We start from the raw sequence: 11,037 nt of genomic DNA on the forward strand, positions 1-11,037 counted from the left end.
TAAAATGAGAACATCCTTAAGATAATATTTCGGAATAGATGGTGCTACGTAAGATTTTCTGTGTAGGAAGAATTCGTATGTTAAATGGAGGGAATTTTGAGGCGTTTGAAAGAAATCTCTTGGCTGAGTACTGCGAGATGGAATGTTCCTCTCCCCCAAAACTTGGTGTCCAGAGTGGTACATTCCACCCTCTGGGTGCTCGCCTTGCCCCTTCCGGGTTCTGGGTTTTCCTACCTTCAAGCCCGAGACTCATTCTGGAGAAGAGAGCTTGCTTGAGCTGGTGATGGGTGGGCCTCCTGCTAGGGCTGCCTCCGACCTGTTGTTATGGATAACACACGAGAAGTAGCCAGTCTGTAGCTTCAGGGCTTGCGGGTTTGTTTAACCCCTTCCAGAGTTTTGATAGAGTTTTTTGCCCGGGGCTTGCCTCGAGGCCTCCATTTTTTCGGGCTATCCAGGCCCCCTGAGCCCGCTACACTTGGGACACTTGGTTAGAGCAGAGCGCACCCAAGCAGGCTGAGGGAAGACACATTGCTGGGAAGGAACCTGTGGATACTTCCTTCATCCGATCCCGGAAAGCAGAGCCGAGTGTCTGTTGTCCGTATTCTAAGCCTTTCCCTCAACATAGGGCCTGTGAGAGCCCCGATCCGACGGCGTTGTCCTTAGGTTCTAGAGGATAAAATGCAGTGAAGACGTTAATCACGTAAAATTAAAGCCATTTTTAATAGGTAAAGTCAGAGCTCTCGGAGTCAGAATATGGTAAAGATGCTGACGTGGTTGGCTGTTTCCTTCTCCAGGTCATTTTACAGACCGTGAACAGTTAAGTGATTTGTCCAGGGTAACACAGCTAATAAGTGTCGGAGGCGAAATTTGAACTTCTTGGTTTAAGACCGAGCACTCTTTCCACTGCATTGCCTAAATATCTGGTTAAAGTCTGGGATGCAACATATAGAGCAGAAATTCTTCCTTTTTTGTATTGTGGACCCTTTCTCAGAATAATACATAAAACACATAATATCACAGAGGAAATGGGTTATATTGAAATAGTTATCAAAATATTTTCAAATTTCATTAATCCCAGATTAAATAAACGTGGTCTATAACTATGGTGGGCAACCTATGACAAGTAGCCATTTTCCACGATAGGAGGCCTGCATGTGGGCTCAGTGTACCTGGGACCCCAGGAGCCATCTGGGAAGCCCCCTGGCCTGGGGGAAGGACTGGTCCACTCACTGGCCCCAGGGCAGGGGTGAACAGAGGCCAGCAAGCTCCAGGCAGCTGGGGGTGAGGGATGGGACACATGTGCCAAAGGAGCAGGGGCTGGCAGGCAGGCTGGTCATTGGCAGCAGCTTCTCTGGCAGCACCCTGGGGGCCAGCCAGCTGGGGAGGGGCAGGGCGTAGGACCTAGGGAAGAATAGGTGGGGCTCTAGCCAGGAGTGCTTGGAACCGATTACCAGACACTTTTAGCACCCTGAAGCAATGGCTTTATTCACAATTTTTCCCTTTATATACTTTTACAGCATTAAATAATATCAAAAGAAACAAAAGAAACAGATTGATAGATGAAGTTAGCAGTGCTTGCTTGGGCTTGAAGTGTACAAAATACCAACCTTCAATTAAAAATTTAGCCAATGAAATTCAACAAAAAAAATGTCATTAATAGGCAGGTTAGTTAAAGAATTCCCCCCCCCCCCCTTCACTTCTCTTAGTTCATGGCACCCTGCACAAGTTAAATAATATCAGTGGGGGCAGCTGGGTAGCTCAGTGGATTAAGAGCCAGGTCTAGAGGAGGTCCTGGGTTCAAATATGGCCTCAGACACTTCCTACCTGTGCAACCCTGGGCAAGTCACTTAACCCCCATTGTCTAGCCCTTACCACTCTTCAGCCTTGGAACCAATACATGGTATTGATTCAAAGAAGGAATGTAAGATTTAAAAAAAATAATATCAAGACCAACAAAAGAAACCAACAGACAGATGAACAAAGAAGTCACTAAGCAGGTAAGTTAAATAATTAGTTTGGGGTTTATTAAATACAGTTATACATTACAATTATATATTTGTGTTATTTAAACTATAAATATTGTGAAATTATGGTGTTTTTTTCTCAAAATGACACACCACCCAAGTTATGCTCACTTTTCTGGCAAATTTTGACACACCAAGCCTAAAAGGTAGCCCATCACTGGTCCATGACAAACTGACAATGGTTAAGATTCATTTCCCCAAAGATAATTAAAGGAGTAAACACTTAAAAACACAAACTCTAGGGAGAAGCTGGATAGCTCAGGGGATTGAAAGCCAGGCCTAGAGATGGGAGGTCCTGGGTTCAAATCTGACCTCAGATACTTCCCAGCTATGTGACCCTGGGCAAGTCACTTAGCCCCCATTGCCTAGCCCTTACCACTCTTCTGCCTTGGAACTAATACATAGTATTGATTCCAAGAGGGGAAGGAAGGGTTTAACAAACAAACAAAACCACAAACTATTGACCTTGGAAACATGCAAATTAAAGGAAGTCTTTAGGTATTTTACATAACTCATCTAAGTAGCTAAGTTTTAAAAAATCATGATTAGAATGTTTGGGAAGATAGGCATACTAATTCACTGCTGGTGGAACAGCAAATTAGTTCAATCACTCTAGAAAACACTGATACAGCTGTTATAACTACAGAATTAAGTGGGAGGAAGAGAAAATCTTGGAATGAAGTAGATGAAATTGTCTTCATGCCAAAAAAGAAAAAGAAAACTCTAGAATTATAAAAGAAAAGATACTAGATTGGTTATATACTTTGCCAGAGGTTCCATTAATGAGACCATAACTCAAGGACAGCAAGACACAAATTTTATACCCCCCAAAAGCTCTCAAGTGACATTTCTGATAAAAATTAAAACAAAATATGTTTTAAGGAGTGACAACAAATGTTGATATATGACTAAAATGGAATATTGCTATATTATAAAGAGTAGCAAATATAAAGAATATAAAGAAAAATGGAAAGACTTCTATGAAGGGATGTAGATAGCACAGTGCAGTACAGTGAAAGAAGCACCAGATTTGGAGTTGGCAACTCCAAATCTGGTGTTTCTTTCACTGTATATGCAATGAATGCATATGATAAATGCTATAGGCCAAGAAATAGTCCCTCAGGATTAAAGCTTACTTCTGGAGATGGCTCCATACTGTTGAAAGACGAGCAGAAATTGGAGCTGTGCATTTGGTACTGTGCTGGACAACAACTGATCTATCAAAAAAAAAAAAAAGAGAGAGAACAAGAGGCAGGGTGTAACCATTTGAGCCAAGAGAAAACTTGATAAATTCTGCTGATCACTGATGGTAGTGAATATCCAAAAAAATGTAAGATACTAATGTTCAGCCCATAGTTGTATTCAAGACAAGTGCTCTTTATAAACACAAGCATTTTAAAATGGCCATTACATAAATACTCAATTTATATCATTAATGAGGATGAAAGTATCCAACAATAAACAGTACAATCAAATTCATGACTATCCATTCTGGGCAACTTTTGTTCATACTTTTACACAAGTTTGCCAGAGATTTTCCATCTGATGTACTAGGAATCTTTTTTGTTTTCTCCTGACATCAAGATCAATAAGTCAATCAACAAGCATTTATTAGTAGGCAGCTAAATGACCTAGTGGATTGAGAGCCAACCATAGAAACCGGAGGTCCTGGGTTCAAATTAGCTAGGGAATCCTTTTCCTTGATCTTCCCTTCATACTTCTTTGCTATTTCAAAATAAATCCTTGTTCCTGTGTTACCAATCTGTCTGGGAGACTTGAAAGTGCACTGATCCTAGTGAGGCAGGCTCATAGGCCTGCTTAACTGGGAGGTACTGAGGAATCAGATAACCTTAGCACCAACAACATCCCAACACCACCATCTTTATTATTATCCATTGTTTTAATTGGCTAAGCAAGGGGGTGATGAATCTATCCAAACACCCACCAAGCTTCAGTTGGAAACCAAGGCAATGGAGAATGCTATAGATAATTTATTCCCGCTTAGGGGCATGCCCTATGTAACATCAGATGTGGGTATAGTGCATTCAGGTCCCACAAGCAGTTCACATCTGCTGATCTGGACTCCATAAAGACGAGAACTCTAAAGGTTTTCAATGAACCCCACAAAGTCATAAGAGAGTTTAAGAGGGCCATTGGAATATATGACCCCAATTTTAATGATTTTCAGATTCTTATGGAAGAACTTCTTACAAAAAAAGGAAAGACAACAATTTACTGAGGAAACCAACAGAAATCCTGACTTAACACCATGGCCAACTGAGAATCTGGAGTTTGAACCTACTTCTGTAGAATCTTACAGATATCTGAATAAGGCAAGGGAGTCCATAATAGAAACAATGAAAGCTAACTCAAAAAGGCCAGATACCTGGTCTAAGATTAAAAGGCTTAGACAGGAGTCTGGGGAGTCACTAGCTATGTTTCTAGATAGGCTGATTGAAGCAGGGGAACATCTTTTGGGTATGGACAATTTAAAAGAAGATAACATTAGCCATATATAAGATGCTAGTCACCAGCAATAAGACAAGAAAAAAAAATTAAAGGCATAAAGATAAGTAAAGAGAATATAAAACCATTCCTCTTTGCTAATGATATGATGGCATACTAGAAAATATTAGGAAATCAGCAAAAATAGTAATGGAGGCAATAGCTTTGGCAAAATTTCAGGCTTCAAGATAAATCTCTTCCAAATCAAGAGTATATCTGTAATTATAACAAAACCCAAGGATCAATTTTAGAAAAGGAAATCCCATTCCAAAGAACTACAAAATGTATAAAATATCTGGGTATCCACCCACCAAAGCACACAAAAGACTCCTTAAAATGCTCCTTAAATAAACAACAAAAATACCTAAAATATTCAATGCTCATGTTTAAGCTGTGCCAATGTAAAAAAAATACACTTTTAATGCTATACCAATTAAATTGCAACAAAACTTTGTTGTGGGATAGCTGGAGAGAAAATCTGCACCAATTATACTCCCATCTCAACTCATTTGGGAAAACAAGATGTAGAATATCAAAGGAAATTATGAAAAGAAGTAGGAATGAACAGCTCTTCTGGACATCAAGCTGTATTTTGAAGCAGCAAACAAAAGCATCTGGTATTTGTTTTTAAAAAATAAAGATAGTATAGAGGAATAGACTAAACAATAGAGAATAAAAAATAATAGAATGCAATAGCCCAGTGTTTAATAAAGTGGAAAATTAGTTACCTAAGAGGAAATTGCTACGAAACCTAGAAAGCAGTCTGGCAGAAATTAGGCTTGTATCAACATCTTACATCATGTATGAGATGATATGGCTTAAAGAAATAGAGACCATTTAAATGAACAGAAACAAGGTTAAATCTTTCTCATGAGAAGGGCTCATGCCCTAATGGCGATACCCAACGCATGGATGCAGATACAAGCATTTTATAGATTCCTGACATAAACCCCCACACACTCTGTTCTATACCCCATGGTCTGGGGGCCAAACTTACAATCTAGTTGTGAAAGTCTAGCCAATTAGAAAAGAACAGATTATACAGCAGGAGCCCCATCACAGAGTGGGCTTCATCATGGTTTCCACAGGCTAGGGGAGGAGAGGTTATGAAGAGGTAGCTTTGTCCTTACATCTAAAGGTAAGGGGAGATAAGGAGGTAGGACAGGCCAATGGTTTGCTTTCTTTGAGATAAGAGATCTATCCACCCACTGGGTCTATGGCAATAACAAAATATCTTTGAGATGTTATTCTGAACTCCTAAACAGGTTTTCCTTCTCTAATGGAATCCCACCCTGAGAAAAACAAATTAATTCTTTTCTCTCCTCACACCATATTCCATAATACATTCCAAATAGAGACAGAAAGTGAAAGGAATAGTGACTACTAATAATTGGTTGGGCTTGCCCAAGCCTCCATTTTCCAGGTGTTTCTGATACATAATAATACTTCTTTGCTCCTATAAGCTCAGCTTTTCAAGAAATAGTAACTTACCAACTGAACTTTACTCCAACTGTACCAACTAGACCTGAACTGAGAACAATTTTAGGAACTTTTCCTGCTAAGAGGAACATTGTCTCACCAAGAAGGGCTCGCTCCAGAGATTTCCAGATAAGATAACTGTTATCAGCCTATCTCCTATAAAGTCACTCCCAAGGAGTTACTGTCAATTGGCTGTTACACCTGTCCCACAAGCAATTATCTTGTTTGGTTTTTTCCCCTTTTTTCTCTTCCTCTTCTTTCAGACAATAAAAGCTGGCTAATTTATTTAATGGGATCCTCGATTCAGGAGAGGTGTTCCAACTTGTGTGCTCTGAAGAATATATTAAAATACCCTTTGCTTTTTCCTCCATTTCTAAGATCTCTTCTTACTCAGTTTGATTCTGATTCCTGGAGGGGTCAGACATTCCCGAAGACAGTGATTTGATAAGACACACCACCTTGTTAACTTGAAAATAAATCATAACTAGAATAGTTATACTAGAACAAGTCTTTAATCAGGATAAAGGAGACCAATGCCACAAACACCTTGCAGAACCAATCACTCTAGAATAGTAATAAAAGTACTGGGCATTTCCTAGTGAAAGGAAGGACAACTGGTTGATTTAAGTAAAATTGGAATAGAGGATGGCCTGGAACCTAGACTAGGATACCAGGGAATAGATACAATAGGAGAAACTAAGAAGAAAGAAAAGATCATTTCAGGTTAGATTGTATCAGTTAATCTTATCTGGAGTCATTTTAGAGTTAAGTACCTTACAAATTCAGTTCTTTAGGGCAAAGGTGCAGATTTCTGGAGCTAGGCTAAACCTTTTTCATAGTTAATTCAGCCCCTTCAGTCTCTGAGTTCTTTGTTCCAACCTCTAGGAGAGTTAGTAATGGAAATATCTAAGATGACATCAGCAACCTTAAAAGTATACAAAAGTTTGAAGAGAATCAAATTATGTACTTCTTATAGCTCTGTGTAGGAAATAGATTCTTCTTTTTTTTTTTTTAAACCCTTACCTCAATACTGTGTATTGGTTCCAAGGCAGAAGAGTGGTAAGGGCTAGGCAATGGGAGTTAAGTGATTTGCCCAGGATCATACAGCTAGGAAGTGTGAGTGCAGAGAACCTTAAAAGATATATTCTTTTTAAATTTATTTTTATTTTTTATTTTTGGAAATTTTTAATTAGTTAATTTAGAATATTTTTTCATGGTTATAAGATTCATGTTTTTTTCCTCCCTTCCCACAACCCCCTCTCGTAGTTGATGCACAATGCCACTGGGTTTTACATGTGTCACTGATCAAGACCTATTTCCATATTATTGATATTTGCACTAGGGTGATCATTTAGAGTCTATATCCCCAATTATATCCCCATTGACCCATGTGATCAAGCAGGTGTTTTTCTTCTGTGTTTCTACTCCCACATTTTTCCTCTGAATGTGGATAGTGTTCTTTCTCTTAGATCCCTCCAAGTTGTTCAGGATCACTGCATTGCCACTAATGGAGAAGTCCATTACATGCCATTGTGCCACAGTATATCAGTCTCTGTGTACAATGTTCTCCTGGTTCTGCTCCTCTCGCTCTGCATCACTTCCTGGAGGTTGTTCCAGTCTCCATGGAATTCCTCCACTTTATTATTCCTTTTTGCACAATAGTATTCCATCACCAACATATACCACAATGTGTTCAGCCATTCCCCAATTGAAGGGCATCCCCTCATTTTCCAATTTTTTGCCACCACAAAGAGCGCAGCTATGAATGTTCTTGTACATGTCTTTTTCCTTATTATCTCTTTGGGGTACAAACCCAGCAGTGCTATGGCTGGATCAGTTCACAACTCTACCAGCAAAGTATTAATGTCCCAGCTTTGCCACATCCCCTCCAGCATTCATTACTTTCCTTTGCTGTCATGTTAGCCAATCTGCTAGGTGTGAGGTGATACCTCAGAGTTGTTCTGATTTATATTTCTTTGATTATAAGAGATTTAGAATACTTTTTATGTGTCTATTAATGATTTTGATTTCTTTATCTGAAAATTGCCTATTCACGTCCCTTGCCCATTTATCAATTGGGGAATGGTTTGATTTTTTTGTACAATTGATTTAGCTCCTTATAAAATCGAGTAATTAGACCTTTGTCAGAGGTTTTTGTTATGATTTTTTTCCCAGTTTGTTGCATCCCTTCCAATTTTGGTTGCATTGGTTTTGTTTGTACAAAACCTTTTCAATTTAATATAATCAAAATGATTTATTTTACATTTTGTAATTTTTTCTAACTCTTGCTTGGTTTTAAAATCTTTCCTTTCCCAAAGATCTGACAAGTATACTATTCTGTGTTCACCTAATTTACTTATAGTTTCCTTATTTATGTTCAAGTCATTCACTCATTCTAACTTTATCTTTGTGTGGGGTGTGAGATGTTGATCTAAACCTAATGTCTCCCATACTGTTTTCCAATTTTCTCAGCAGTTCTTGTCAAATAGTGGATTTTTGTCCCCAAAACTGGGATCTTTGGGTGTATCTTAGACTGTCTTGCTGAGGTCACTTAACCCCAAGTCTATTCCACTGATGCTCCCTCCTGTCTCTTAACCAGTACCACATTGTTTTGATGACCACTGCTTCATTGTACAGTTTAAGATCTGGTACTGATAGGCCACCTTCCTTCACATTTTTTTCATTATTTCCCTTGATATTCTTGATCTTTTGTTCTTCCAAATGAACTTTGTTATGGTTTTTTCTAATTCAGTAAAAAAGTTTCTTGGTAGTGTGATGGGTATGGCATTAAATAAGTAAATAAGTTTGGGTAGGATTATCATTTTTATAATGTTAGCTCATCCTACCTATGAGTAGTTAATGTTTTTCCAATTATTTAGATCTAGTTTTAATTGTATTGAAAGTGTTTTGTAGTTGTGTTCATATAGTTCCTGTGTTTGTCTTGGCAGATAGATTCCTAAGTATTTCATATTGTCTAGGGTAATTTTAAATGGAATTTCTCTTTCTAACTTGCTGCTGAGATGTGTTGGAAATATATAGAAATGCTGATGACTTATGTGGGTTTATTTTGTATCCTGCAACTTTGCTAAAGTTGTTGATTATTTCCACTAGCTTTTTAGTTAATTCTCTAGGATTCTTTAAATAGGCATTTCATCCGCAAAGAGTAATAGCTTGTTTTCCTCATTTCTTATTTTAATACCTTCAATTTCTTTTTCTTCTCTAATGACTACAGCTAGTGTTTCTAGTACAATGTTAAATAATAAAGGTGATAATGAGCATCCTTGTTTCACTCCTGATCTTATTGGGAAGGCTTCTAGTTTATCCCCATTGCAGATGATGTTTGCTGATGGTTTTAGATATATACTGTTTATTATTTTTAGGAAAGGACCTTCTATTCCTATACTTTCTAGTATTTTCAATAGGAATGAGTGTTGTATTTTGTCAAAGGCTTTTTCTGCATCTATTGAGATAATCATGTAGTTTTTGTTGGTTTGCTTGTTGATATGGTCAGTTATGTGGATGGTTTTCCTAATATTGAACCATCCTTGCATTCCTGGTATAAATCTCCCCTGATCGTAATGAATAACCTTCATGATCACTTGCTGGAGTCTTTTTGCTAGTATTCTATTTAAAATTTTTGCTCTATGTTCATTAAGGAGATTGGGCTGTAGTTTCTCTGTTTTTGACCTGCATGGCTTTGGAATCAGTACCATATTTGTGTCATAAAAAGAATTTGGTAGAACTTCTTTGTTTATCCTGTCAAATAGTTTGTATTGTATTGGGATTAGTTGTTCTTTGAATGTTTAATAGAATTCACTTGTGAATCCTTCACATCCTGAGGATTTTTTCTTAAGGAGTTCTTTGATGACTTGTTCAATTTCTTTTTTCTGATATGGGATTATTTAAGTATTCTATTTCCTCTTTTGTTAATCTAGGCAATTTATATTTTTGTAAATATTCATCCATATCATCTAGATTGCCATATTTATTGACATATAATTGGGCAAAATAGTTTTTAATGATTGCCTTAATTTCCTCTTTATTAGAGGTGTGGTTTCCCTTTTCATCTTTGATAGTTAATTTGGTTTTCTTCTTTCCTTTTTTTAAATTAGATTAACCAGTACTTTGTCTATTTTATTTGTTTTTCCAAAATACCAGCTTCTAGTCTTATTTATTAATTAAATAGTTCTTTTATTTTTTAATTTATTAATTTCTCCTTTAATTTTTAGGCTCTCTAATATAGTTTTCATCTGGGGATTTTTAATTTGTTCACTTTCTAGCTTTTTAATTTGCATGCCCAATTTACTGACCTCTGCTCTCCCTAATTTGTTAATATATGAACTCAAGAATACAAATTTTCCCCTGAGTACTGCTTTGGCTGCATTCCATAGATTTTGAAATGATGTCTCATCATTATCATTGTTTTCAACAAAATTATTAATTGTTTCAATGATTTGTTCTTTAACTAACAAATTTGGGAGAATCACATTATTTAATTTCTAATTAATTTTTTATTTGTCTGTCCTTGTACCCTTTCTAATTATTATTTTTATTGCATTATGATCTGAAAAGATTGCATTCATTATTTCTGCTCTTTTGCATTTGTTTGCCATGTTTTTATGCCCTACTACATGGTCAATCTTTGTGAATGTACCATGTCCTGCTGAAAAGAAGGTGTATTCCTTTTTGTCCCTATTTATTTTTCTCCACATATCTATTAACTCTTTTTTTTCTAAGATTTCATTCACATCTCTTACCTCTTCCTTTTTTTTAATTGAAAAAAAAATTATTTCCTAAAGTAAGTCTGCTTCTTAGGAATTGCACAATTAACTAGACATCCACTAGAGAATCTACCCATCCCCTTTCTTTCTATTATTAGATCAAATCACAGTAACAGATTTTGTAGCATGGGAGAAGCAATTGCAAAAAAATATTTGCATGACCTTTCAGAAATCAATGCTAAATTGGGGGCTAGAAAACTGCCCCAAAGATCATTGTTATGACTCAACCAGAATTAAGTCTCATTCTT

The sequence above is a fragment of the Monodelphis domestica genome, chromosome 4, assembly GCF_027887165.1.
Source record: "Monodelphis domestica isolate mMonDom1 chromosome 4, mMonDom1.pri, whole genome shotgun sequence".
Taxonomy (NCBI): Eukaryota; Metazoa; Chordata; class Mammalia; order Didelphimorphia; family Didelphidae; genus Monodelphis; species Monodelphis domestica.